Source organism: Theropithecus gelada, chromosome 2 (genome assembly GCF_003255815.1).
Source record: "Theropithecus gelada isolate Dixy chromosome 2, Tgel_1.0, whole genome shotgun sequence".
NCBI classification, from domain to species: Eukaryota; Metazoa; Chordata; class Mammalia; order Primates; family Cercopithecidae; genus Theropithecus; species Theropithecus gelada.
In genome coordinates, this window is record NC_037669.1 from 56,129,998 (window position 1) to 56,137,153 (window position 7,156).

Sequence of the window (7,156 nt, forward strand, 5' to 3'; positions counted from 1 at the left end):
CCTCAGGGAACTTACAATCAAGGTGGAAGACAAAGGGGAATCAGACGTCTTACATGGCAGGAGCAGGAGGAAGAGAGAGAAGAAGGGGAGGGGCCGCACACTTTCAAACAAGCAGATATCATGAGAACTCACTCACTATCTCCACACAGCACCAAGGGGAAAATCTGCCCCACCCTCCCGATCCAATCACCTCCTACCAGGCCCTACCTCCAACATTGCAATGGGATTATATTTCCATGTGAGATCTGAGTGGGGGCACAGATTCAAACTGTATCGGTATTGTTGTTCTGGTTTTTGTTTTTGTTTTTTGAGACAGAGTCTCACTCTGTTGCCCAGGCTGGAAAACAGTAGCATGATATTGGCTTACTGCAGCCTCTACCTCCTGGGTTGAAGCAATACTCCCACATCAACCTCCTAAGTAACTGGGACTACAGGTATGCACCAACATGCCTGTCTAATTAATTTTTTTTTTTTTTTTTTTTTTTGAGAAACAGGGTCTCACTATGTTGCCCACTGACACTTGTCTTAAACTCCCAGGCTCAAGCAGTCTTCTCGCCTCAGCCTCTCAAAGTGCTGGGATCACAGGTGTGAGCCACCAATCCCAGCTACCATTGTTCTTAATCAATGGTAGTAATGCTTTTTTAAATGGAGGGAGAGGTAACATTTGTCAGTTATACGTTTGTTGAATGCATGGGCTCTGAGGATTAGACACCAGGCATGGTGCTAAACGCATTGTATCTGCTGTCACTGGATCTCCACCATGACTCTCAGAAGAAGGTGGGTGCCACTGAGGTTCAGAGAGGTGCAGTAATGTGCCTGGAACACAGCTACTAAGCAGTGGTGCTGGAATTTGATTGTAGTAAGGCCAAGGCTTTTCCTTAGGCCTCAGGGTGGTTCTGAAAGGGATCAGGATGACCTGTGGTTTACAACTGAGACGACCTTTGGATAGGGAGTGGGGATCAGCCTGTGGGAGTGGGGATCCATGTGCTGGATTCCTCTTGGTTGGAGGGGCCTCACTTGGAGTGTGAGATTGGGGATCATGGGTCTAATCAGGCAAGCAGTCTCTAGACTGTCACCTTGGTAAGTCAGTTCCTTCTGGTGGAGAGGGGGCAGCCCTTGGAGCTGCAATCAGGAGGACAGTTGCTTGGGTGAGGGCCAGGTGGGCAGAGCTGAAATCAATGTGGTCAGGAGCCCAGGAAGCAGAGCATCAAAGGAGCCCAGGGCATCAAAGCTGCCATGTATGGGACTAGGGCTGGGAAGAGAGCACAGTGGTGGAAGTAGCAGCAGTGACCACCAGTGTCTGGGGTCAAATTTAAAACAATCATAAAAAACACCAACCCCTGAAGCCCTCAGGTGTTGGTTGATGGTAAGATGTTTTTGAACCCAGGTGAGATTCCCTCGGCAGAGTCCTGGAAATTGGGATGCAGGTCCGGGTGGAGGGAGGGCTGGCATTCAGCAGAACCATGTAGTAGCAGAGAAACATGGTAGGTATCTTTTTCCCATTTCACAGATCAAGAAATAAAGGCCCAGAGAATTAAAGCAACCTGCTCAAGGTTGATCTGGTAGACAGTGGAAGAACTTGCTCATTAATTCAAGCACCACATGTTTTCCATCTTTTGAATTGGCCATTAATCCATTCAGCAGGATTGTAGGCTCAGAGTAATATGCGGATCTAAGCAGGATAGAGGGGTAGGGTAGAGGGGTAGGGATACGAATGTAGATGCAGGATTAAAATGCAAAATGCTGTTGTGATCTGAATTGCTTCTTCAGGAAGGCACCCTGGAGCTTCAACAGGGTTAGGGACCTGGAATCTGTGGCCAGGAGGCTGTGGGTCTGCATCTTCCACCCTCCCTCTCCAAGGGTGGACGAGGATAGGAGTGGATGTGGCTCCCTCTCAGAGAGGCGTGGGTTCGATGTTGGGCAGTGCTTCTCTGGGAAGACTGAGAAGTTCAGTAACAGTGCCTGGGATTGAGGGTGGGCTGAGGGAGGGGAGCATCTTGGGGGGATAGTGAGTGACCTGACGGCCTGATTCCCTGTTCCTGATATGCAAGGTTTCCCTGCCGAGGGCTTTCCTCGGACTGTGGAGCCTCTTTGGGGAATTATTGCCCTGTGGGAGAAGCCAGCAACCACTGATGTTGGGAATTGCTGTATTATAAATACATACACTCGAGCTCCCTCACCCTTGGAAGCCTGGGGAGATGTCTGAGGCATGTGCTTGGCACTGCCACCTAGAGGCCCTCAGCAGGATCACAGGCTAGTCACCCCCAGGGGCGTTTAGCTTGATCAGCCTTTATGGATACCTTCCTTTTCCTGTATCAATTCCCTACCCTCCGTCAGTCTTCCTTGCCCCTTTCATATAAGCTACTTGTTCTGGAACCCTTGTCCGAGAGTCTCCTCCTGGGATATCCAAATTAAGAAACTTTCTATTCTAGGACCTGGCCACTGATTCCCCGTTAAGTGCTCCGTTGGTACTTTTGTCCCCTCTTTGTGACAGCAGACTTGTTGGAATATACCCTCACTGTTGACTTGGGAACTTGGATTATTTCTTCCTGGGCAACCCTGCCACCAGGCCATCCCAGTTCCCTCTGGCAGCCCAGCACACAGGGCATTGGCCATGCATTTAGAACAGTGGTTTTCAACCAGGAGCAATCTGGGGACGTTTGGCAAAGGCTGGAGATACCTGATTGCCACAGGGGTGCTCCTGATACCTGGTAAATAGAGGCTGGGATGCTGCTGGACATCCTATTCTGCACAAGACAGCCCCCTACAGCAAAAGATTATCCAGCTCCACAGTCAATGGTGCAGAAATGGAGAAACCCTGTTTTAGACAGTGGAAGCCAGTAGCCCTGGCCTGATTCTTGGAAGTCCCGTGCTCTAGGACAGACCATCAACAACAGAAGCAGCCCTGGAGACTCACCCAATGATACCCAGCAAAGTAGCTGGGGATGGAGGAGACCCATTTCTTGCTGAGAATGTGCCAGTGTCTTTGAGGTGTTAAGGAATCAGTGGGGAGGAATCTCAGAGAAGTAGCACCACAACCAGATAAGTCTTAGCTGCCTGATTGTACAGGTGTGAGTGGCAAACTCAAGATATTACACGTTATGTAAAGGAAACAGCGCATTTTCATCCGCAATGGAAAAACAGAAGTGGCCTGATGGAGCAGCTGTGGCTATAGCAGCCATCACCAGTCCCAGGCTTGGCTGCTGTGGGAGGCTCCACTATTTGCATTTTTATGAATCTGGAGTTAAAGTGGCTGTGAAGATCAACCTGGACAACAGGCCAGAAGGGAGGGGGTACAGTGAGAGCCCGTAGAGCTAGAGAGGAGAGAGCGGTTTCTGCAGGAGCTGGGCTCTGATTTGGCTTTGTTTTCCCTCCCGCCACTGCCTTCAAGCTCCTTTCCACCCCTTGTTGACCTTCTGGGCAGAGCCTCCAGCCTTCAGTTCTCTTTGGAGAACTGGAACAGACTCAATTTCAGATTTAATTAAGAAAACCCACTGCAGGGCATCCAGCAGGAAGGGCCCCCAGGGGCTGGCTGGGGAGGTGGGGGTATGGTAAATATCTGGGTGCCAGCTGCTTGGGTGTGTCCATATGTGGGTATTCCTGCAGCTGTTCATGTGTTACACCAGCACTTCTCAAACGTTTGTGGGCTTGTGACTCACCCGAGGTTCTTGTTAAAATGCAGACGGTAGAGCCTGCATTTCTGCCAGGCTCTCCGGGGAGGCTCCATTTGGGATCACGCTTTGGACAGCAAAGTGTCACACTTCAATTAAAAAAAAAAAAAGGAAAGAAAGCCCAGCCCATTACAACTTTAATTTAATTTCATTTTCAGCACCAAGCATCTCTCTTCTTCTCAGGTGAGGCTGCCCCTGCTGGGGACTGGAGCGGGGAGGGCTGTGGTCTCCTCATTTAGGTTGCAGCTTTTTTTTTTTTCTTTTTTTAACTGCCACTGCATCCTGGAAGAGGCTGAAAGACCTTTTCACACAGCTAGTGCTGTCTGGGATTGTACTTTCTGGGTGGACAAAAGGCTGACACCCCAACCCAAGCTCCCCCTGGAGAACGCTCTATAGGGACCTCTATCCAACCCTCCCTAAATGTACTCTTGGTCTGATCGTTGGTCCTGGCCCAGGCTACACACCTCTGGGACTCCCAGAGCCTGGCAGGCTGCCCTCCACAGAGTACTGGTGCCTGGGAATAGGCACATACCGTGGGTGTCTTAGTCGGCTTGGGCTGCCATAACAAAATACCCTAGACTGCATGAGGTTAAACAACAGAAATTTTATTTCTCACTGTGCTGGAGACTGGAGGGCCAAGATCACCCAGGAGCTGGCCAGGTGATTTAAGGTGAGGGCTCCATTCCTGGCTTGCAAATAGCCACCTTCTCATTGTATCCTCAGGTGGCAGGGAGAACAAGTGAGCTCTCAGGTGCCTCTCATAAAGACATGAATTCTACTGGATCAGATTCCCAATTTTGTGGCTTTAATTTAAACACAGTCACATTGAGAGTTAGGACTCCAACATAAGAATTTGGGGGAGACGCAATTTAGCCCCTAGCATTGGGCCCGCCACACTAGCAGACTGCTCTCCTGGCTCTGCCGTTGTAGGCGGCTCCTGCCAGCCACCAGCCTTAGGTTTACCTTGCATGCTCCCCGTTCCCCGCCCCCCCCGCCGCAACTCCTGGACACTCATGTTAGACACCATCAAGAACTCCATGAACTTCGCTGACACTTACTGTGGCCTTTGGGAATCTGCAGCTCAGTAGAAATCCGGCAAGGGAGAGGACAGCTACGTCCACATCCTGCAAGCCCTCCCCACCAGCCTACCCAAACAGTTCTGCATCCTCTCACTTGGCTTGGGAGGCAGAGGAACGACCTCCTCTTCTCGCACCCATAGGGAAATGCCATGGTACTTGCTACCGCAGCAAATTCCCTCCAAAAATCTCTAGCCTTCCCTTACAGATGTAATGGCAGGTGATGGGTTTGACAGTTAAGTATCCCATTTGACTATCTTTTAAATAAATAAGCACTTACATAGCATTTGCTAAATGACAAAAGTTGTTCTAGGTGCTTTACAACTTATTTAATCATCATAGTACTCCTGTCTGATAGCTATGATTATTAACCGTATTTTACAGATGAGGAAACTGAAGCTCAGAGAAGTTAGGCAACTTGTGAAAGTCACACAGCTTGCACATGGCAGAGCGAGGATCTGAATCCCAGCAGCCAGGTCTCCAATCACTGCTCTCTATAGCCTCTCAGAGGCTGGGATGTAGGTGTTAGCACCTCTCTCACAAGAGAGGAAAATGAGGCTTAAGAGGGGAAATAATTTTGCTGAGTTTACACAGCTCCTAAGTGGCAGAGGCCAAATTCTACCTTGGGCTGATGACTCAAAATCTACCGCTCTTCTCCCCAGGGTTATATGTTAAACATCTCTTTCTCACCTACTTCCCCCACCATTTGTACTTTTGAAAACTTTCAAGCACAATCAGACATAGAGAACAGAACTACTTCCAAACAGACTGTAAAGTGCTTTCCTTAGGATAGAGGTCTCTGGGGATCTGGGAATGAATTTCCTGGATAGATTTCCAGAGGAACTACCCCTTCAGAGTCCTAGAACAAGGATGAGCAGGGATTTGTCCTGCACACACTTCTCTGGAGTTCTTGTCAGAGTGAGCATTTTCAGAAGCCTGGAGCACCCAGGCCGCCCGAGCCCCCATCTTTCCTGTGCCCCCTACTGCCTAGCCTCCTATTCTCACACCCCTGATACTCACACCCTCCATCCTTAGACTTGATTCTTGACAAAAGAACTCTGGCTTTCCAGAGTCTCAGATCCTATGGACAACTCTGAACCACGCTGTCCTCTGTGACAAACCCTCCTAACAGTAATAACAGCACCAACTGCTAACAAATAGCATTAAAGTCTCAGCTCACCAGATCTGTAATTCAGCTCCCTGCTTCTTTACTCTGTTGATCATTCTAAATTAAAATGAGACAGGCTGATTGCCAATTTAAACCCTCTAAAGCATTAGCCCATGACCATCTAAAGGTGTGACATCACCTGGCCCCTGGTAGAGGCTCTGTAAATATTTGTGGAACTAATGGGTAAATGGACTTATGAAGGACATTTGAACAGAGGATCCTGAAAGACGCCAAAGTCTTCCCTAGAAGAATTAATCTCCGGTGGTGGCATGACAGACACTGTGGTTCAGGGAGCTGGCGGAAGTTCAACAACCTCACCTCCCTGCCCCAGGCCCCTCTCCCATCTTGCAGGCTGAGGCAGTTTTTGAATGATATAATAGGTAGAAGTGCTTAGCTTTATGCTGGGCCATGACAGCTGCCACAGACGGCCACCTGCTTCCTTGGTTTATGGGCCTCCCTGCCCAAGGAGGTGCATGACATGTCCTCAGTCCCCTGACACCACAGCCAACACATCCAAAGCCCTTCCGCTAATTTATGGCTGAAATCCAGATGGCCAGCCCTCCCATCTGGCCATTGTGGGCCGTGTGTCCCAGCCTATTCCCACATGACACCCAATCCGTCACCTCAATTTCCACACCACCAACCCACTGGCACTGAGTACTCATCACTCTAATTACTGTCATTAGTTGTTGGTGGAGTCGCTAAAGAGGTTACTTCTCCAAACCCATGCCTTCCTCCCATCTGCTTGATCCTCTTTTCTCATTTTACTTCCCTTTGGGGAGCAGAAGGATGCATTTCCTCCTTGGTTTGCATGTGGAATTATTTTTCCCCTTCTGCCCCAAGTACATCTTTAACCTCAAGCATTTATCAAGACTTTCCAACCAGGCCTTCTCAAAGTGTGGTCCCCAGACTAGCAGCATGAGCATCTCCTGGAAGCCGGCCAGATATGCAAGTTCTCAGGCCTCACCCCAGACCTACTGACTTGGGAGCTCTGGAATGGGGCCCGGCATCTGTTTTAATGTCCTGCAGGGGATTCTGACTGATGTTCAAGTTTGAGAAGCTTTGGTCTAGACAGTAAGTATGCTTTCCCTTGGGAGATTTCTGGCGAATCAAAATGTCTTCTTGTTAAGAAAGTCTCAAGGGGAGTTGAGCTTTGGGGGAGGCAGCTCAGCTTCTTCTTATTCAGCCAACAGAGCATGGGCTTTGGAGTCATCCTGCCTGGATTCTGGTCTTGCTCTCTG